At 33.4% G+C, this 24092-nt stretch overlaps 2 long non-coding RNA genes and 1 pseudogene across 2 annotated transcripts; 2 read left to right on the top strand and 1 right to left on the bottom strand.

Annotated features, from left to right (window-relative positions):
* Positions 1-9885: 9885 nt before the first annotated feature.
* LOC121741164 lies at positions 9886-10969 on the top strand. The gene is made up of 2 exons (XR_006037800.1): positions 9886-10633; positions 10753-10969. It is a non-coding gene; the product is annotated as an uncharacterized LOC121741164 (long non-coding RNA).
* A 314-nt stretch (positions 10970-11283) lies between these two features.
* Positions 11284-12854, bottom strand: LOC121741163. The gene is made up of 5 exons (XR_006037799.1): positions 12679-12854; positions 12101-12298; positions 11930-12027; positions 11585-11823; positions 11284-11485 (listed from the first exon to the last, which is right to left on the bottom strand). It is a non-coding gene; the product is annotated as an uncharacterized LOC121741163 (long non-coding RNA).
* A 1116-nt stretch (positions 12855-13970) lies between these two features.
* Positions 13971-18957, top strand: LOC121742596 (annotated as a pseudogene).
* Positions 18958-24092: the final 5135 nt, after the last annotated feature.

The following is a 24092-nucleotide window of genomic DNA, read 5'->3' as shown; positions in this document are numbered from 1 at the left end:
CCTATATATTTAGCTTTAAAAGACAAAAGACTTAAAAGATATCAAACCTCCCTGTTAGCCATGATACAAACTAATATTTGTAATGGTCTAATTTATTTTAATTGCTCTCCAAATTATTCTGTTGACCTTACCGACCCCATGATTTTAGAATCCTTAATTTTAGATATTCATTTACAAGGAGATGAATTTCATTTTAGCTGCAAGAATTTTGGTGTTATGTATAGAGTTTATTTTAGACTCATGACTTCCCAATTGAATCCTAAATATATTCAAAACTCTACCTTGAGAGATGAGACGGTTTTATTAGAGGTAAATGCGGATAATCCTACTATCTTTACCCCTAAAAGACTCAAATGGAATGAAATTACTATTCCTGATCAGTTTGTTATTGATATTCCTCAACCACCTACGAATATAGAAAGAAGAGAACCTTCACAAATCATAGAAGAACCTGATAGAAAAATAACTATAAAATTTGGAAGATCTAATTCTTCAAATTCTTTTAAAGAAACAGGATCCCATGAACAAATTAAAAGTAGATCATCTCTTTCTGAAATACCCAGTTCTTCTAGGACAAAAGGACTTTCAGAACACCCATACCTCAACAAACCTCTGAAGTAGAAGAAAGTGAGGAAGATTCTTACTCGCCAACTAGAAGTAATATGATTAATGTAATAACTTCAGGAAAAGAATTCAACCCAGACATGGAATATTTAAATGAAGAGATGAGTTCAGATTATTACAAAGATAAGAGAAAATGGTATGAAAAATTAGATAGTAATATTAGGAAAAGAATTGAAGAAGAATGGATGAAAGAAATGAAAAGAATAAAATCAAATTTTCTGTTTTACGATTTTATTGCCATTTTCTTCTCTGGTGAAGGATGGTACGATTGTTTTAGAAAATCGACTGTAGAAGTAAATGCTAGTCTAAATAAAAAATGGAATTTACATAATACTAGTACCATAGTTACAACTGTCCATCCACCTTTACAGGCCATAACTTTGCAGACTCATAAGGGAGAAATTATAGCTGACCCTTTTAAGAAAAATAGGAATTCTAAAGATCCTATTGAAAATGAAGATATACAAAAGATCATACAGCAGAATAACTTTTCAAATCAAATTTTAGGCACTATGGCTAATCAGTTAGATGTTCTGACTAACAGCAAAAATAATGACCTTATTCCTACCAAGCAGAACCTTTTGAGTAATACTTCTAAACCCTTCTTTAAGAATAATGCAATTTTCAAAGAAAAAGGAAATGAGATAAAATTCCAAAATAATACCGAGAAAATATTATCTAAGATATCTAATGAACTATCAGAATTAAAAATCCTCCCAAAATTAATGTTTTAAATAAAATTGAAGAGGATGATTCTGATTCTAGCCAATCTAATTCTTCTTCTTCTTCAGAAAATAATATTGAATTTGATAATTTAGAATATACCTTTAGGGAAGAAGATGATCCAAATAAATAAATAGGATTTTCAAAGGAAGAAAAATAATAATAATAATAATAATAATAATAATAATAATAATAATAATAACTATTATAGTAGACCTTCCCCTGTTGATTTGCAATATGAAGAAAGAGGTCAATTCCACAAATCCAGTTATGATGGAACCTCTCTAACATAATAGAATATAAATGAAAAATCAGAATATGAAATTTTGAATACCCTTCAAGAAATGGGAATGGCTAAACTAGCTTATAAAGCCAATAGTCAAAGCGAAGAAGCTGCTTGTGCCATAATAGCCACTGGGTTTACAGGACAACTAAAAAATTGGTGGGATAATGCTTTGAATTGGGACACCAACCACGAAATTTTAAATCACAAAGTTTATCTAGAAGATGATAATAACATAGTTAGAGAAATTAGTGATGCTTGTGAATTTTTAATAATGACTATTGCCATGTATTTTGTAGGGAATCCAAAAGAAGAATATAATAGTTCAACCATAATTTTGACTAATTTAAGATGCCCTTCATTATCAGATTATAGATGGTATAATGATGTTTTCCTTACTTAAGTCCTTAGAAGAGAAGATTGTAATCAGAGTTTTTGGAAAGAAAGATTAACAATAGGTCTACCTAAGTTATTTGGAGAAAGAATAATACAGAAACTCAAAAATGACATATGATCAAAAAATATACCCTTTCATGATATAACTTTTGGACAGTTATTCGCTTTTATCAAAAAAGAAGGATTAGCCTTATGCTCTGAGTTAAAACTCCATAAAAAATATAAGTTTGATAAGTATAAAACTAAAATCGAACTAGGGTGCTTTTGTGAAACGTTGGGATTAGAAAGAACAGAAGCCCCTTCTTCTAGACTTAGAAAAAAGACTAAGAAATTTCTGAAAAGAAATTATGATGAAAAATATAGAAAGCCTTTTAGCAGACGTCCTCATAGGAATAGATATAGGAAACAGAACCCTAAGAGAAATTTCAAAACTAGAAATAATGATAATAATAATGAAATAAAATGCTGGTTTTGTAAGAAACCTGGACATACTGAAAACCAATGTTGGAAGAAGAAAAAGAAAAATATTAAATTAATTAGTAGACAAATTAATAGTCTCCTCAGAGAGTCAGACAATGAGTCTAACTATGAAGAGGAAGAAACTCAAAGTTCTTCTGATGAAAGTCATAATAGCCAAACCCAGGATAGGGATATATGTAGGAGTTGTATTAACGTTATATCTAGAGATAAGAAAGAAGCTATTTTAGAATTGATTCAAAAAATACATGATAGTAATTTAAAAGAAGAATATTTAAACAAATTAAAAGAGTTAATTTTAGAAGAACCTTCTACTTCAAAAAAGATACTTATTAATGATCAATTTAGTCTAAATAAGATTTGGGATAGATACCCTTCTCAAAGTATTTCTAGACAAATAACAACAAAAGATTTACAAAATGAAATAAAAAAACAAATTAACCAAGAAGTGCATGAGTTAAAAGAAAAAGATTTTGAGCTAGAAACAAGATTATTTCTTATAGAAAACAATAAATGATTAAACTGTAGTGAGAATAAAGATAGTGAAAATATTGAAATTATAGAGAAGGAAATCATTTTGTAGGAGCAATTCAAAAAATAGAATTTCAGAAATGGCATATAAACATTACCCTAGTTATTGATGACTTTAAAACAAGCATAATGGCTCTTGTTGATTCAGGAGCAGATCATAATATAATACGTGAAGGAATTGTTCCCACAAAATATTATGAAAAGACTAATGAAAAATTGTATGCAGCTAATAATAGTTTAATGAATATAAAGTAAAAACTTTCTAGAGCTCACATTTGTAATAATGGTTATTGCTTCTAAAACGTGTTTACTTTGGTTAAAGACATAACCTATAATATGATTTTAGGGACTCCTTTTCTAACTCAAATTTATCCCTTTAGTGTTGATGATATAGGAATATCTACAAAAATACAAGGTAGAGAAATAATGTTTAGATTTCTTTCCCCTGTTAAGAAACAAGAGATCCTTAATCTTCAAAACTCATCTATATTTAAGCAAATAAATAATATAAATAAAAAGAAAACCCAAATAAATTACCTGAAAGAAGAATTACCATATCAAAGAATAGAAGATCGATTAAAATCCCCAAGTTATATTTCTAGAATAAAGGAAATAGAGAGCAATTTTATTAGTAAAGTTTGTAATGAAGTTCCTAATGCTTTTTGAAATAGGAAACAACACGTCATTGAATTACCTTATGAAAAGGATTTCAATGAAAGTGAAATTCCTACAAAGTCAAGACCCATCCAAATGAACCACGAGTTATTAGAAATATGTAAAAAAGAAATTAAAGAATTACTAGAGAAAAAATTAATAAGGCCTTCAAAATCTCCCTGGAGTTGTTCAGCTTTTTATGTTATGAAACAAACAGAACTTGAAAGAGGAACTCCTAGGTTAGTTATAAATTATAAACCCCTTAACAAGGTTTTCCAATGGATTAGATATCCAATTCCTAATAAAAGAGACTTAATAAATAGGTTTTTTAATGCAAAATTATTTTCCAAATTTGATCTCAAGTCAGGATTCTGACAAATACAAATAGCTGAAAAAGATAGATATAAAACAGCTTTTACTATTCCCTTTGGACATTACGAATGAAATGTAATGCCTTTTGGGTTAAAAAATGCACCCTCGGAATTTCAAAAGATAATGAACGATATATTAAATCATCATAGTCAATTTAGCATAGTATACATAGATGATGTTTTAATGTTTTCCCACGATCTAGATCAACATATAAAACACTTAGAAATATTCTTAAAGACTACAGAGAAAAAGGGGTTAGTTATTTCTACTCCAAAAATGAAATTATTCCAAACTTATATCAGGTTTTTAGGACATGAAATTATTAGAGGAACATTCAAAACCATAAGTAGATCCATATCCTTTACAGACAAGTTCCCTGATGAAATCAAAGACAAAAATCAGCTACAAAGATTTTTAGGATGTCTAAACTATATCTCTGATTTCTTCCCAGATTTAAGAAAAACTTGTAAAAATCTCGTCTTTGATATAAAATCAGCTATAAAATTCTCATCTTTGATATAAAAACTTGTAAAAACTTGAAAAACTTGTAATGTAAAAGTCGAGGTTGCGCTCTTTGTATCGTGCACTCTGATATATATTATTTGAGTTATTTCGGTTCAAGTTTCAGTTGTGCCACAGATTTCCCCTTTCTTCCCCGCTTCTTTCATCCTCCCCTAGTCGCGATCAACCGGGCTTTCTATCCTTAGAAACTGCGGTCGTGACAAATTTTCCATCTATATTCCATTCTGTTAGAGAGGTTCTATCATAACTGGATTTGTGGAATTGACCTCTTTCTTCATATTGCAAATCAACAGGGGAAGGTCTACTATAATAGTTTTTATTATTATTATAATTTTTTCTTCCTTTAAAAATCCTATTTATTTTATTTGGATCATCTTCTTCCCTAAAGGTATTTTCTAAATTATCAAATTCAATATTATTTTCTGAAGAAGAAGAAGAATTAGATTGGCTAGAATCAGAATCATCCTCTTCAATTTTATTTAAAACATTAATTTTGGGAGGATTTTTTAATTCTGATAGTTCATTAGATATCTTAGATAATATTTTCTCGGTATTATTATGGAATTTTATCTCTTTTCCTTTTTCTTTGAAAATTTCATTATTCTTAAAGAAGGGTTTAGAAGTATTACTCAAAAGGTTCTGCTTGGTAGGAATAAGGTCATTATTTTTGCTGTTAGTCAGAACATCTAACTAGTTAGCTATAGTGCATAAAATTTGATTTGAAAAGTTATTCTGCTATATAATCTTTTGTATATCTTCATTTTCAATAGGATCTTTAGAATTCCTATTTTTCTTAAAAGAGTCAGCTATAATTTCTCCCTTATGAGTCTGCAAAGTTATGGCCCGTAAAGGTGGATGGACAGGTATAACTATGGTACTAGTATTATGTAAATTCCATTTTTTATTTAGACTAGTGTTTACTTCTACAGTCGATTTTCTAAAACAATCGTACCATCCTTCACCAGAGAAGAAAATGGCAATAAAATCGTAAAACAGAAAATTTGATTTTATTCTTTTCATTTCTTTCATCCATTCTTCTTCAATTCTTTTCCTAATATTACTATCTAATTTTTCATACCATTTTCTCTTATCTTTGTAATAAACTGAACTCATCTCTTCATTTAAATATTCCATGTCTGGGTTGAATTCTTTTCCCGAAGTTATTACATTAATCATATTACTTCTAGTTGGCGAGTAAGAATCTTCCTCACTTTCTTCTACTTCAGAGGTTTGTTGAGGTATGGGTGTTCTAAAAGTCCATTTTGTTCCAGAAGAACTGGGTATTTCAGAAAGAGATGATCTACTTTTAATTTGTTCATGAGATCCTGTTTCTTTAAAAGAATTTGAAGAATTAGATCTTCCAAATTTTATAGTTATTTTTCCATCAGGTTCTTCTATGATTTGTGAATGTTCTCTTCTTTCTATATTCCTAGGTGGTTGAGGAATATCAATAACACATTGAACAGGAATAGTAATTTCATTCCATTTGAGTCTTTTAGGGGTAAAGATAGTAGGATTATCCGCATTTACCTTTAATAAAACAGTCTCATCTCTCAAGGTAGGGTTTTGAATATATTTAGGATTCATGGGAAGTCACGAGTCTAAAATAAACTCCCTAAAAGACTCAAATGTTTTTAAAATAAAAAGAGTAAAGTAGTTGATGAAATAAAACTAAGAAATTTTAGATGTTTTGTTTTTAAAAAAAAATGAAATTCCTTAGCTTTATTGGAAATTTTCAGTAAGGATTGAGATAATTTTGTTGGAACGGAATCTGTATTATTTTGTCAAGTAGGAGTAATATTTTTCTAAGTATAATTTTTTATTGTTTTTAGATTTGTGAATTTTATAATTATATAATTATAGTTGATGATCATAAATATGGTAATACAGAATTTAATTAGTTATTTTTTCGCAATTTATATTTGTTGATTAAATAGAGTATATAAAATAAAAAAATTGCAATAAAACCGTAGTTTATATAAGTAGTAGTATATGTTGATAGGAAAGTTTGAATTGTGACATAGATGGTGTTTAAGATGGTATATTAAAAATATGTTGTAATATTTTATTGTTTAAACAATTGAAATACTTACCATGTTATTTCTTTTGTATCTCATCTTGATTTTCATACATTGCCTTCATCTTAATTTCTTCTTTTGATTTTTGAGTTTAGTTTTGTTTCAATTTGCTTAGTTGTTGTGTTAGAGTAATGAAGTTTTTACGTTGTATCATCTTAAATCCAATCCTAGCATGGATGATGAATTTTCGAAGGTTTTGGTTGTGTAGAATTAGACATTGTTTGTTTAACAAATATTTTATTAGTAATAATATGAATAGTAGAATAATAAATAGTTGGAAAAGTAGATTTTGTTTCAGTTTTGGTTATACTATGAGCTACTGGAGTGTAGAGAGAGTAACGGAGATGGATCCCCTGCAGTGTATGGAAAACACAGCACGGTGCTGTGCATTAGAAACACATGTAAATTAAAAATTAAAAAATAAAAAATAAAAATTAAAGTATCTAATTAAATATTAAATTATCAAATAAATTAAACTATTATAATACAAAACACATGTAAATATTTGCATACAAATATCTAATTAAAAATTGAATTATCAAACAAACTGAGTTATAATAATTAATAAAGAGGAAAAGAAACATCAAAATATAAAAATGCGTCGTCATTTTCTAATTATAAAAAATCGCCAATTTACTAGTGTACCATTTAAATATAACTGCTAATTAAAGTTTACTAGTAAATTATAAAGAACATAAATTACTAAGTACTATGGTGTAAAAGAAAAAAAAAGAGAATAAAAAAGGTAAAGCATTCGCATTCACTATGGAGTATTGCCATTCAACTATTACAACTAATTAAAGGCAAATAAACATGAAACGGTGTCGTTTCCAATGCACAGCACCGTGCTGTGTTTTCCGTACACTGCAGGGGATCCATCCCCGAGAGTAACAGAGAGCCATAGAGGTAATAGCGGTCTACTTTTGTAGATGTAATAATTAATTGTAGTTGATATGGTAGTAGTTTTCAAAGATAAACATCTTGTCAACATTTTTAATTTATTAAATATTTTTTTCAATATTTGGTATGTATATTTTGTTATGCTACATGTAGAGATTTCTAACAACTATAAAGATGTATGTATACATCTCAACAAAGGTAATGTTTTATGTTTGCCTTTAATTATTAATATAATAATAATTATTATTATTATTAGTAATAATAGTATTAATTAATAACGTATGTTTTTATTAGTTAATTAATTGTATATTTTGTTTTATATAGTTGTTTATCTAAAATATGTTTTTTATTAAATTGAAATTTTTAGAGTAACATGTTTTGATTGTTTCAATTGTTTATGTATGATTAAAAATTTAAATTTGATAATGATATTGATATTGTGTTTTTCAAATGAAGGAACTACCACTTTCATTTTGGATACAACATGTACCTGCAATGGAAATGCGGAAAGTTGTTCTTACGAGTCATGATATATTGATGTTAGACATTATATTTTTAATAAATAATATGTTACCTATAAATATAATTGCATTATATATAATATTGTTTTATTTTACTCTTGCAAAGATTCCTAAAGTTGTTAATTTCTTATGCTTTAATTATTAATATAGTAAAATCTGAGTACATGCAAAATGGTTATTATATTATCATTAATAAAGTTATAATGCTATATTAATATATTTGACATATTCTGTACTCCCTCCGTCTCATGTTACTTGCACTCTTCTATTTCAGTTCGTCACAAACTACTTACATTATTTATAGTTTAAGTTAGAATTAATGTGTTTAATTAATATGTTAGATTAAGTTAAGAGGTCCTTTATTAAGTGATGTCTCATTACACTTATAATTCTAATTTAATTACACTAAAAAATCAATCCAAAATTTACGGCCTAAAATGAAAAGTGCGAGTAACATGTGACGGAGGGAGTATTACTTATGTCACGACAACACTTCCTAAGGATAGGAAGCACGGGGAATCGTGACTCATGGGGGATTTAAGAAGCGGGGAAGAAGGGGGAACAATCAAAAGGAGTACGACATATCGATCAAAAGATGAAATTTACATTTATCAATCAAAGTTTCAAATCCCGAAGGTACATAACGTGAATGACATGGTTTGACAATTCCAAGGAAATAGAAGAAATTCTTAAAACGTAGAGTAGCGGAAGCAATTGAGAGTTAGCTGCTACTATGTATGAAGACACAATAGTAACCAGAACGTTATTGATTACAATTCTTGGCTCATTGCTCAACATCCTCCGCCTCCCGATCTCGCTCAACCTGCACATAGGGAAAACATATGCAGGGGCTGAGTACTTGATGCACCCAGTGAACTCATGCCCAAAATACATTTATCATTTAAGTTATGTCAAGCCATCATAGAGTGAAACTCGGATTTTACTTTAAAAAGACCGAGAGACACCAAAATCATTCCCTTAAAAGTGTCAGCGCTGACAATCATCATCCTCCATCATATAACATATCTGAACCATCATGTGAAACGAGACTGTGGCCACAATCTCGATCACTGGACCGGCCGACCTAGGGGACGGCTCACGATCCCTATCAGTGCACTAGTCCGAGTAGGGACTCACTCCCTAGTCAGACCCGAATTCGTTAACTATCAAAGTCTAGTAGGATATTATCCCAGTAGACAATCAGATGGGCAATTCAAAAACATAAAAACGGCATGACATACTATTTTAAACCACCCTTATTTCACCATAAACATATCATTTCAAAATAAAAGAATTTAAGTAATAAAGCCCACCTCAAAAGCTTAGGATTTCCGTAAAATTCCTCGTTCCGACTTTAGCGGCCATGCAAACCACCTTTTCGGAAAATACATAAAGTTCACATCAATCTCGGTAACGAAGACATTTTAGAATGCATGCACTCTAATTAAAATATTTTAATTCGTTTTCTCGGTTTTCGTGCATTTTCGATTATTCGGCGGCCGCCCAAGGCGTCGCGTGCGACGCCGGTCGGCCGCTTAAGCTCGTTCTTTCCTCCGTTGGCTCCTCGTATTTTCCATGACGTCGGAAATAAATTTCCTAAAATTATTTAAACGCATACTTAATTTATCGCAATTATTTCTCTTCGTAAATACATTTACTTCGCACTTGGGTAGTATTATTCGTGCTTCAAATTATTCTCGAATTTAATTTAATCATTATTCACGATTAAATTATCGGCCCAATCATCTAATCATTCCCCCACCTTTTATCTCCAAATTTAAAATTTTGAAGCCCAACAAAAAGATTTGGAGCCCAACTAACCAAACATCCCATTTTAATTAATAGGTCCACTTTCAAAAAAAAAAAAACAAGTAGAGGCCCAAATGACAAAAGCCCAAATCCCTTTTTCTTCAACCATTTTACACGTCTCTCTCATCTTCTTTTATCTCTCTCTTCTCCTCTTCCTCTCTTCTTCTTCTTCTTCATTTAAAATTTCCGCCGCCCCTCCCTTTTTGCGTCGGAGCCGCCTGCCCGGTGAGAGGAGTGCTGCCGCCGAGCGTCGCTCAGCATCGTTGTACTCCCGCTGTCGCCTTCGATCCGTCAGCGTCGCCGTCGCGGTGGGGGTCCAGCCGCCGGCTTACTTAGCCGCTGCAAAGTGCCGTCGTGGCTGTTCCGTCGCTGCTGCTGTTCGCCAACGGGAGCTGCTGCCGGAGTCGACGGACAGCGCAGCTGCTGTCGCGCCATCGTCCCTCCCCGTCGAGCCGCTGCCGTCGCTTCCTCCTCCCCAAAACCACTCCAAACCCGCTCGGAAACACTCCGAAAAGACCCGCAAGGTGTATTTTTATTATCAAGTTACGTTCTTTGGGACTTTCGATTGCATACGGCGAGTGTTCAATTAATTTCAATTGTTGATTGTTATTTTGTTTGATTTGATTATGGAAGTGGATTATGCAATGATGTATGAAATATATATACAAAGATTCATGCTTTGAGGCTTGAAAAGAGATTATACCTCAAGAAGGATTTAATTTGGTGGTGGAGGAGCAAGAATGGTAGCAACCCACTTCCTTCACTCTCTTCTCAAATTTTGTTTTGTTTGAAGTTGAAGTAGAAGAGTAGTGGAAAGATGAATGAACATAGGTTATAATATGGGTGACTCTTGATTTTGTAGAAATAAATTGTGAGAAGATGGAAAGTGAAGAGAGTTGGAGGTGAAGAGCCCCCATGGTGAAAGACCGTAGACTACTTGGAGAAGAAGAAGGAAGGAAGACTTTTTTTTTTCTTTTGGGCTTGCTCTCATATCTTTGGAAATTGTATTGGGCTCAACATATATCATTTAAATTAGTTTGGGTTCATTTAGTTGAAAGCCCAAGTTGATAATTATTTAATTGTTAGGTATATATTGTTATGGCCCAAGGCCATTTTATATATACTCATTGGACTCTAATTTAATTTGAGAAGCCCAAATGTAAATATACGTACTTTATATTCTCGCATTTTTTTTCGATAATTAAAATTCGCAAAACTTTATTAACTTTCGTTATCTTTGTTCTTCACAAAATTAAAGAACGCTTAACGTCACGACTTATATTTGGTGTTGTTCCAAATATAATTTCTTCGATCGTTCCTCGATTTACGCGCGTCATCTTCCATAAAAAGTACGGGCGTTACAACTTAACTGATAATACTTGGCTATTTTTAATATATTATCAAAGTCTCAATATAATATGCTACAAAATAGATACTAATTCATGAGTATATACAAAATATTGCCTACTACTAATAGAGTACTAAAAACACAGTCGATTAAATACATATTGTTTGTTCCACAAAATAGAGTTTTTCAAATTAACTTACTTGATCAGGGTATTTTTCAAACCATTCCATGTAGTCAACTTTCATCACTGCATAAGATATCGTGCAAGATTGTTTTTTTATTTATCAATCAAAGAAATATTGGTGTATAGAGTTAAAATATAAATTATAGATTAATTATGATTTACCTCGGCCATAGTCACTTTAAATTTGATTGTAGGGGGGTGCTGCTTATCATCTCAAACTTCAATTGCATTCCATCACACAAAGAGCATTCTTTGTAGAAACTTGACCATCTTGTGGAGATTCTCACCCTATCTTCAGCCTTCTTCAACATTGTTTGCCATGTTTTCTCTTGGAATTCCAAAACTGTCACTTCAATATCTTTGTCTATCACATGTGTCCTCCAAAAATGGATTGGTATGTGCTGTAATGTTGATTACATTAATTTATCAATTTCGATTGTTCAATTTATAATAAATTAACACAATCATTATCAAATATATATATGAAGTAAAAGTATAAATTCTTACAAGACTTTTTCGGTTTGATATTGTCATGGCTAATTTGGAAGAAGGTGAAGCAATAGGTTGAGAAGACGATGCGTCGTCGGTTTCTTGGCCAAATGAACCTATAAAGAAGTGATTAAATCATGGGGTATTAATATTTTGATTGACAAAGTTGAATTCATTGTAATTACATACCCGGTTGTTGTTGGATTTCCTTAGCACATCCCGTAGCTTCATACATTTTCACAAAGAAATGATTGGGTGAAATCATATAGAAAGTCAAGAAGTCTCCAGCTCTCAAGTTGTGTTCCTTGTGGAATTGCTCCCAACCATGTTTCAAGCATATTCTTCCATCTGAGAGTGTTTTGACTTTTGTTGTCCAGAGCCTTTGTCCTAGCGGCAAGGAGCTTAGACATTATTGCATGAGGTGCCGAGTTCGAGCCCTCTTGACATTAGTTGTAATTTCCTCCTATCTATAGTATAAGAGTTAATTTTTAAAAAAAAGTGTTTTGACTTTTGTTTCCCTAATTTTTTTGTTGAATTTGTCTTCAAGTGTGCAAATTGGTTCGAGCTTAACAGAATATTGTGTTTGGAAGCTTCTTGGAAAGATCTGTTTTATTGTTTAACATAAATGTAATTATTTTTGTGCATCCAGATGATAGAAGGAATTTATTTGAAACAAAAACTAAAAGTACTAAACAAATTTCAATACAAATGATAATTTTTCTCAAAAGATATTTTTCAGCATATGTTGACGATTATCAAATACATACCATCTTTGATTGTTCTTCAATGCTTAATACTGTGAAGAACTCCGGAGCGTCATCCTCATACATGTAAGAGCAGTATTCTGGAATCACATCCCCCTCCATGTATGAGTTGTCTGTTGATTTAGCCATTTGTTAACAAAGAGAGTGTTTGGAAGATGGAATTGGTTTGAGATTTGAGAGAAGACTTGCACGAGTAATTGATTTTGTGTAGGTGTAGTGGTTGTTGCCTTTATGGATTGGTAGGTGAAAAGGATTTGAATTCTCTGTAGTGTTGTTAAGAAAATAATTAATGAAGAGTACCTCCAATTTTCACAATTATTACGCATAAGATTTACTTTTATTTGCACTTCGGGTGTATGATAATATATTAAGATTATACACAATAATGAAGTTCATCTCATATTCTGAATATGGATAATTTAGATTCTCTATGGAAGAAAAACCAAACATAATTATAGGGATACTCACAGATATTTAAAATTATATTCAATATTTTATACATATGTATTCTCCATTGACAACTCAGTAATTAATTACAATTATAATTAGATGTATACATAATTAACTATTATCAATTATATAACTAATATTATAATTTGATGTATATGTACGAACATAAAAAAGAATATAATCACATTCGAAAAATCCCTCATTTATTGTCCAAGTATTATTTTGCATTTGAAGTTGTTTACATTCTTTGTCCCAATTAAGGTGGTACAAAACTTTTGATCACGTAGACACAGAATATGTAAAATAATTTGCTTTATTCACATCTTGGACGAAGTATAGGATTTGCATGTGTGGAAGTATTGATGTTAGGTTTCTTGAGTTTAATTTTATAAAGTTCAATTAATGTTTTGTTTTATATTTTATACTAGAATTTTTTATTGATATGAAAATTTGAAGCATTATTAGCCCCAATACAAGTTTGTACATTTATTTTATGCATTAGTTATTCTCAAATTTTATTTGTTATATTTATCTTATTTTTCCTCTTTGTCAATTTTAATTTTCTCTTTTTAACTCAGTAAATATTTATTCTTAAATATTATACTCTCTCTGTTCCAACTAAGTTCGTACACAAAATTTTGGGTATGGAGACGTAGTTTCTAAAATAATTTCCTTTATTCATATCTTGCACGAAGTATAGGATTTATTACGAATGTCATCAGCTGCGCAACGCGCAGGGGGATGTACTAGTTATTTTTTAAAATTTGTGCCGATCAGGAACGAGGGAGTAATAACCATTACCGTTGCAGTGCTAAATGAGGCCCAGTTACATAGCACACCTTCGAAAAGCCCAAACAACTCTATTAAACTAAATCTCGTCTCTCACACTTCCTTCTTCACAAAAATTCCGGCGAAACTCGCCAATCGACAACCACCACCGCCGCCTCAGCCCCCTTTTCTTCCTTATTCTCGCCGGACGACCAGCACGTCAGATACTCACTGCTTTCGTCGTGGACTTGTGCTCGCCGCCCTCTTCTCCGCCTCAACTCAACGACATCGAGAAGCCTTTATATTCTATTTATTCATCAGGTCAACTTCTTCTTAAACAATGTTGCATCTTCTTCTTTCCATCTCAGCTCACTCTGCTTTTTGTAACGAGATCTGCAAGTTTGCTTATTTTTCCTGAATTGGAATTTATGCATCTAAAAATTGGAAATGCTAAGAATTGTGATATACTGAATTTGATGCCAACTTGTTTGATTTTAATTCACATACGTGATTAACATTAGGCTTGTAAAAAACGTTTGGTTTTGTCCTGAATTGAATTTTCATGCTCATTAACCGCTAATATCCAACATATGAATACTTCATCCTGCAAATTACAACTTAATTTGACTGTGCCACTGTATTGGCGGGAAAACATGGCTGCACTTGGCTTTTATACATGTACAGATGTTTATAGAATGTGGTCTGATTTCTTCGTCAGGTTGCTAGAAGATTAGGATTAACAGTAAAAGGTGCTCTATCCGAAGAAGAATGACCTTTTGTGTTTTGGTTTGAGGATTCACAATGTCAGGGGTACTGAGTGTAAGTTTTTCTCTCCTTACAGCTCACTTGGTTACCTGAGATAGCTTATTTTATCTCCCCAAGCAAAGTGCATTTTTTTTTTTGGATTATGTATTAACTAAATTAACATGTAAATGTGGACACAGTCAGGTTTGAATGGATCAAATTCTAATATTCCGGATAGCACTGGAAGAACTTTCACAACTTCCTTTTCTGCGCAATCAGGTTCCTCTGGAGCTGTCTTGAACCAGTCCAGTGGTATGCACTATACATTGCTTTATTGAGATTTATTTCCAATTCAGATGAATGAAGTTAATAATATATTTTCTCATCGGCAGGTAATCTCCAGGGGCTTCATAATATCCATAATAGCTTTAACATGTCAAGCATGCCTGGGCCTTATGCATCAAGAAATTCGACAAATATTGGTGGTCTTCCAAATGGTGTCCAACAAGCTCAAGGAAGCGTGTCTAATGGTAGATATGCGATAAATAGTCTTCCTAAGATACTTTCTCAGGTGAATCTATATATCTAGATTTTGGATGAGACTAATAATTTGATATAGTCCATAACTCCATAAATGGTCCCAGGAATGGGTCTTATAGACAAGTTGATTCTATCTTGCTACCCTTTATTTATTATAAAAGTAATTAACTGATGATGGCCTTTTGATGCAGCTATCTCTGGGAAGTTCACATGGACATTCAGGTCTTAATAATACTGGGGGTATGAGTAGTCATTTGTTCAATTGGTTTACATATGCGGTATTCCGACCCGGGTTTCTGAGGACACTAATTGCTACAATTGGATACCTTTAGGCCCCAGTGTACTTCCAAATATGGGAAATACAGGGAGAATTACAAATACTATTAGTGGTCTTGTGGGCGGGGGCAATGCTTCAAGGGGTGGAAGCTCTACGGGCATTGGAAACATCCCTGGTCTTGCATCTCGTTTGAATCTGTCAGGTAATTATTTGTTGTATCTTGGTGCAATTTTCTGGTGGCTCTGATTATTTATCGATCATAACCTAATTTGACAATAAAAGGCATATATAGTATAGCAATGCTGTTATGTTTAGAAAATTAAGCCGAGCTGGGGACTGCAGTTGCTAAATTTTTTTAAACATAACAGTGATTTTTATCATATGCGGGTATTGGATTATTCGGAATGCTGTATCCATATTTGCTATATTGTGCTCCTGAGATGTTTTGTTTAAATTATGAATTCCAAACCAGACTCTGCATCAATCCTTTTTCTTTAATACTAATGATCGACAGATATTTTTCAGCTCCACAGGTGGTATCCATGCTGGGCAATTCTTACTCTGGTGCTGGTGTGCCACTTTCTCAAAACCAATTTCAAGCTGGAAATAATAGTTTTAGCTTTATGGCATTACTAAATGAATCAAATGCTCATGACAATGCTACCTTTGATGTAAATGACTTTCCTCAGCTATCGGGGCATCCTCCTTCAGCTGGTGGCTCTCATGGGCAAATAGGTTATTCAGTTTAATTAATAGCAGATCTGTTTTATGTTACTTTCTGAAGTGGCAGAATAATTTATCTTTAAATGCCCTTTTGTGAAGGTATGATGCAAAAACATAACATTGGTTTTGGTCAACAGAACCAAGAATTCAGCATTCAATATGAAGATTTCCCTGCTTTACCGGGATATAAAGGTGCTTCAATATCTGTATTACTCTGATTCTGGGATATGTTTACTACGGCTCTTTTGGGGGAACCAACTCCAATTCTAGACGGAAGTCCAGATGGTTTGTGGTGATCTGTGTAATTCAATTTTCCTTGAAGAGATTCTTAATGACTATTATTTCTCAATAGATATCATATGCCTTTTATGGTATGGTACTAGAATACCTTGTATAATCTTATAATAATAGAAATTTTAGATTAATGTTGAAAATAGTTGCAGTGTCTCCTCGGTCAAGGCAATATCTCTGTCTAATTAAATAACTGTTCATCTTGGTTTAGGGTCATACTCATTAGATTTTTTCTTTTGTCAAGCATAAAATTTCACACATGTTGCAAGTCTTATTCATAGCTTGACTTCTGCTGAGTATTTACCCAATAAATTGTGATTTGCATGATACCAAAACACTAGAATGGCCTTCTGACTGAACATATAGACTGAAACATTTCTTAGTAGGTGTATACAGTATATGCATTGGTAGCATGTACTTGATTGTAATAATAATGTATATGGAAAGGCATGCTCCTTTTGAAACTTTAACCATATCATATACTAGACTTAGTTTCTTTTTTGAATGGTATTTTTTAATTGTTGATGGTTTTGTCTTTCAAGTGCTCCATATCCTTTCTGTTTGTGTTCTGCAGGTGGTCTTAATGTTGGTAGTGCTGAATATACCATAAATGCTCACCAAAAAGAACAGATCCACGACAGTATGACAAATTTAATGCAGCAGTCTCAGCAATTATCTGTAAGTCACTGTACGTGAACATTTGTCTCATATTGGACAATGTGGGTGTGACCTAGTGGTTGAATGCTTTTGGTTTCCAGCTGGGGAGGTCTTCAGGTTTTAATTTTGGCAGCTCTTATTCATCACATCATCCTCAACAACATCGTGGTTCCTCAATAAATGGCACAGGGTTTCCTATCTAACATCGGGCAGCTCCGATCTTCTATTCATCATGGTCCCGAGGTGAGGGACAGCCTATGCTTGTTATACTGAAACTATTTTTGACTTAAATGCTTTTTTTAAAAAAGATTACTGGTTTTCTCATCACACATTTTTTATTTCCCTCCTTGTAATTTTCATGGTCCTGAGGTAGGGACAGCCTATGTTTGTTATTACTGAAAACTATTTTTTATTTACTAAATATTTTTTTTATTACTAGTTTTCTCATCATACACTTTGTTATTTCCCTCCATTTGTTTTGTGAAGGGTTATGCTTTCTTATTTTATCATTCATCATTTTCCAAGGCCCATATAATAGGCCTGACAGTCATTGCTTTGGGACTTCTAATTGCTTTGGATCTTATGATCATCTTGTGCAGGCAGTATCAGCAGTTCCAGCAGTCCCAATCTCGTTCATAAGTCCATTTAGAGATAAAGACATAAAAGCCACACCGGGATCCCAAAGTATACCGGATCAATATGGGATGCTTGGTCTAATAAGTATCGTAAAAAAGGTAAATCCAACTTTGGCCACTCTTGCTCTGGGACTTGATCTGACGACCCTAGGTTTAAACTTGAATTCATCCGAGACTCTTCACAAGAAGTTTTCATCTCCCTGGTCTGATGAGCCTGTCAGAGGAGAAACCGGAAGTTCAGTGTACCTGAGTGCTATTATGCCAAACAGACACCTCCTTTAAAGGTGAGATTACTATGTTAGTACTCCATCCGTCCCATTCAAGATGGTCCACCTTTCCTTTTTAGTTTGTCCCATCTCTAGATGTCCACTTTCTATATTGGAAATAAATCACTCTCTCCTCTCTCATCATTAAAATATTCAACTACCTTTTTTCTCTCTACTTATTTAGCTAACAATTCCTCCTAAAATCCCGTGCCACTCAAAGAATGTGGACATCTTGAGTGTGACAGAGGGTGTTTGTTTTAGCTTCAGTATGCAATAATACTTAGTTTTATTATGCTAAACATGTTAATATCCACCGCCAAAAACAAGATTGTCCTGCTCTTTTTTATTTCTCTTTTTTGCTTTTGCAGAAGAATATCAATTGTATGCCCTTTAAGAGTGTTTTATTTTTATTTGAATTTGCAGCAAACCTATTTTGCAAGATTCCGTCCAGAAAACACTATTCTACATCTTTTACAGGTACGTTGTTATCAGTTTCTCGGAAAATTTTATAGTTGGTAATGATCATACTAATTATGTGATTCTATTTTCCTGTTATAGCATGCCCAAAGATGAGGCACAACTTTTTGCAGCAAACGAACTGTAAGTTTCTCTGTTCCTAATTCTTTGTTTCTTGTTCCAGCTTCCTCTCACGTATAACACATGAACTAAGAAGTAAACTTCCCTCGTGCAAAGATAATAATGAAAGTTTAGTTGATTTAATGCTTGTTCAGTGATGCCACATATAACAAAAGATGCTAAAGCATATGATAATTGAAGTGCAGGAAGTAATGTATAGGAGCGAGTGTGTTTTCAGTAAAAATGCGATGTGCTACGCTGGGTCGAGATACCAAGACCTATGAATCCACTAGATCACTTGGTCTAGGAACTCAAGGGAACACGGAATACTCTGTCGTTGTACACACTAACCTCCCCTTCAAAGATCCCTCAACCCGAATACTATGGATTAGTATAGAGAAGCAGGGGTCGATCCCACGAAGATGGATACGTAAGAAAGCATTTAGAGATTCTTGACAAAGGCGGCTGCTGCCACGCAAACAGGGTTGAGATATAACTACTAGTAGACCTAGGCAGGAAATGTAAACACTAGACCTAGAAAGCTGTAAACATGCTGAGACCAAACATCATCAAGACTTCGATATATTAAATTCACTTCCTAGACCGTGTAAACGACTACCTAATTTAGCTAGACAGGGAACAACTAACAGTGGGGACCATGACCCAGAAATAGCGAGTACGGCAGAAAAGCTGCAAATAACTGACTGAGAAAATAACTAACAACGACATGCTTTTCTTCAACGGATTTAAACACGAAGATGGAGTAAACAGAGCACATACCCAAATTCGAACAGAATGTAAAAGTTTGGTCGTCGGAAACTTACGACAAGCCGGAAATAACGCAGATCTACATATACTAGACGAAGCGAAATGAAAACTCGAAGACTAGGCATCAAAATAAACCAACTCTGCTCAGATCTCACGTCGAACGCTTAATCCACTTTGGATCCAAGCAATCCGAAACCAACAACAACTAGATTCCACTCCATAACTTCCGATCTAACAGATCTACTCCGATCAACTCCGAATTTAAACGTTTCTTCTCTCCAATGTGGATGATTGGTTATGCAAGCTACAAAACTAAATTCAAACCTCCCGATATTCACCAACAAACTCCGATCACTGTCCGATCCAGCCATTATACTTGCTGCTCAGTTTTCGCGTAAACAATTGCGAAACGTAATCCAAAACAAGTAAGCTAGGTCAAACTCCGAAAATCCACAACGGCAAAAACAGAAATCAAACATTATCGACATAACAAGAAAATTAAACTTGCAATAAAAAACGGGAATAGTCGATAAAACAGAATGCCGAGCTTCGTACTCCAGAATCCAGTCCGCGAGCCTCTGCTCATAAACTGAAAGAAAAGAAAAATAAATCAAAACTATGTACGCCAAAATCTCTAAAAACAATCACAAATACGCCATCCATCCCCGGCAATGGCGCCATTTGAAGTGCAGGAAGTAATGTATAGGAGCGAGGTGTTTTTTCAGTAAAAATGAGATGTGCTACGCTGGGTCGAGATACCAAACCTATGAATCCACTAGATCACTTGGTCTAGGAACTCAAGGGAACACGGAATACTCTGTTGTACGAATAACCTCCCCTTCAAAGATCCCTCAACCCGAATACTATGGATTAGTATAGAGAAGCAGGGGTCGATCCCATGAAAATGGATACGTAAGAAAGCATTAGAGACTCTTGACTAAGCGGCTGCTGCCACGCAAACAGGGTTGAGGTATAACTACTATTAGACCTAGGCAGAAAATATAAACGCTAGACCTAGAAAGCTGTAAACATGCTGAGATCAAACATCATCATCAGACTTCGGTATATTAAGCTTACTTCCTATACCGTGTAAACGACTACCTAATTTAGCTAGACAGGAAACAACTAACAGTGGGGACCATGACCCAGAAATAGCGAGTACGGCAGAAAAGCTGCAAATAACTGACTGAGAAAATAACTAACGGCATGTTTTTCTTCAACGGATTTAAACACGAAGATGGAGTAAACAGAGCACATACCCAGATTCGAACAGAATGTAAAAGTTTGGTCGTCGGAAACTTACGACAAGCCGGAAATAACGCAGATCTATAGATACTAGACGAAGCGAAATGAAAACTCAAAGACTAGGCATCAAAATAAACCAACTCTGCTCAGATCTCACGTCGAACGCTTAATCCACTTCGGATCCAAGCAATCTGAAAACCAACAACAACTAGATTCCACTCCATAACTTCCGATCTAACAGATCTACTCCGATCAACACCGAATTTAAACATTTCCACGATCAAGCAACAAACCAAATTCAAACCTCCGATTCATTCACCAAACACTCCGATCAACTCCGATCAGCCATCCATTCCTGCACAGAGATTCAGTAAACAATTGCAAAACGCATCCAAAACAAGTAAGCTAGCTCAAATCCAGAAAATCACAAGCAAAATCAGATCATCGACATAACAGAAAATTAAACTTGCATAAAACACGGAATAGTTGATAAAACAGAGTGCCGAGCTTCGAACAGCAGCGCAGCTCGGTGGAAACCACAAAATGTGAGAAATTAAACGGGAACTTGTTTTTCTTCCCTCAACAGGACGGTGTTACAACCCAACTTGAAAATACGAGAAAGCGGAAAATGAACCCAAGCGCGAAACCCCCCTGAATTTCCCTCGAAGACCCCAAGTGTATAGAAACGTGAACTAGCTGCAGCATGTTTTAGTGAGGTCTCTACCTCGAGAAGATCCCTCCAGAATGCATGCATCCTTCCTTTTATAGACACGGACATAATCTTCTAGAACTTCGTAGAAATCTTCATTCTACCCTTCAGTTCTGAGATTTGCTCCGTCTTGCAATTTCTTTCACAATGTTCACTTATTCGCCAGTTTCCTCGGGCGTGTGATTGCCTCCTTCTTTTCCTGGACCTGGCGAATTTCTTCTATACACCTGGCTTAGACATGTGTTAGACCCAGCAAATTCACGAATTTATCCCCTAGACCTACGCATGAAAGCCTTATCAATAATGCACACCGACTAATAATGCACAATTATAGTTTAATAATGAGACAGATCATCTGGACCGTTGATGAATGAGATCTAATGGCCCATATTAAGAAGAATAATGATCTAAGGGATGAATAGGAGAATAACGCTCTCATATATATATATATATATATATATTATATATATATAGGTGTGATCAAATACAAACTCTTTATAATACAAACTATACAAACTGATGTCAACGGAGTGTACAAAATTATGCCAACGGGGGCTAATGTCAACAGGGGCTGATGTCAACGGAGTGTGCAAATTCTGTCAACGGGGGGGCTGATGTCAACGGAGTGTACAAATTCTGTCACGGGGGCTGATGTCAACAGGGTGTACAAATTATGTCAACGGGGTGTACAAATTCTGATTGTTCGATGTCAACGGAGTGTACAGATTTGTAGGAAATGTTGACATTAAAAAAATCTCTTATATTAATCATTGATTAATTGTATTAAGTGAGTAGGATTAAAGTTTGTATAGTTTGTATTATACAGGTTTTTGTAGTTTTCACACCCATATAATATATATATATATATATATATATATAGATGTGTGTGTGTGTATACGTCCCTCATATCCCGACTTTTAAAAAAAATAATAATAAGAACAAAAAGGCATCGTCTAAATTTCCAAAATATACCATAACTCCTAGAAACCTAGAACGAGAAGAAGGGAGGAAAACGGAAGGAAAATGTCATTGAGACAAAGAGTAATTTCCAATATCTTGGAAAGTGAATAAGGTGAGCTTTCTATCCTACATACTAATGTGGATAAATATCCCAAGGTAATTTCGAGATGAGTTTTGGTGAACCAAACTCATGCTCAATAATGTTTTGTCCCGTCATAAATGATTTATGTCTATCTGCCTTGGTTATGCCAAATATGTTATAATCGAATTCGGGTTCAAGTAAGGCCACAAACCTTGCTTGGACTAGTGTACACAAATGGACCGTGAGCCGTTGGCCGGTCATGTGACCGTCGTGGAAGGTGGCCACCTTCTCGGTACACAAATGTTAAGATATGGTAAAGGAACTTAGACCGCGGTTGAACATAGAATTTTAGCAAGCTCGGACCTTTTAAGTGAAAATCCATGAGTGTTGTTGTGATGACGTGACAATACTTTCAAATGTATAATTGTATCTTTCGGCCCTGTGTTCATTGAGTACTCATGTACTCAGCTCTGCATGTATTTCTAAATGTGCAGGTTGAGTTGCAAAATGGTGAAGCAAGGGTGTTGAGAGAAAGTTCTTTTGAGTTTGATCTAATAAGACCTCTGAGGTTCATGTCTCTATAGATGAAACCGTGTTGTTTACTTCCGCTGTGAAAGCTAGAACTACTAATCCTATTTTGCATCATAACTCTATCTTTTGGTCCTATATAAACTCTTACTCAAGTAGTCCAGGATGTAGTACATGATATTTTGATAATCTCCAGTTTGAGTTTGTACTTGTTATTGCTCATTCCTATTTCACATCCCCACCTCTCTTAACCCTTCCCTTATAGTCACAAATTTCCATACTATACTTCCTTAGGTAGTGCGGGCGTGACACTTACAATTGAATGTATAATTTTGATTTTCAACCTTTCAATTATTTGATAGTACTTTCAAAAAGTAACACTTAATTTTTTTCTATATTTTTTCTAGCCCTTAGAATATTTTACACAACTTAGTAATGAAAGTTGATTGTTGTTTAACTTATTCGTATTTCTTAACTACTGATCCTATTTTTATGATTAGACAAAAGACTAAATCAGAAATCAACAAATATTTTATGATATTGAGATCAATTTTTACCTTTTAGTGCTAAAAATATTAATAGCTACTTAAATCACAATATTTAATCAAATTTTAGTTCATTTCATAAAATTTAAGATAAAATAACAAATTATAAAATATCAAATATTTTCAATTATCTATACAAAACTAACGTCTTTAATTAGTGATGTTTTTATTACAGTAAAAGAAAGGAAAACAAAAGGAAAAAGATACTTATTGTATAATTATACAACGTCGATTTGAACATCACCGAAAGACGTTTTTACACGGATGAGACACTTATGACAAGTTAAAAGTCCATAATTTCATGTTTTATTTTAAAAAACCTTATAAGACTATAGAAATAAAACTATGCATCCAGCTCACACAAAACTCTTTTATAATAGAATGCATAAATTAATAATTTTAATTAAAAATAATTTATCACAGTAGTATTTAAAAATCTAAAATTTAAATTTAATTTTAATTAAATCTAATGTTGAAATAAAGAAATAAAGTGAAGGATGAAAAAACTGAAGTGAAAGATAATTTAAAATAATATCAGATTTAGAACATCATTGAAAGAAAAAATTAAAAATGTGAAAAGATAAAATTGCCCAACAGCCCAAAAGGGCATTTTAGGGTGTAAAATAGCCAAAATGATCAATTTTGAAATAAAC

The sequence above is a fragment of the Salvia splendens genome, chromosome 7 (genome assembly GCF_004379255.2).
Source record: "Salvia splendens isolate huo1 chromosome 7, SspV2, whole genome shotgun sequence".
Taxonomy (NCBI): Eukaryota; Viridiplantae; Streptophyta; class Magnoliopsida; order Lamiales; family Lamiaceae; genus Salvia; species Salvia splendens.
The sequence above is the reverse complement of the archived record's forward strand: the minus strand, read 5'-3'. Positions and strand labels throughout refer to the sequence as shown.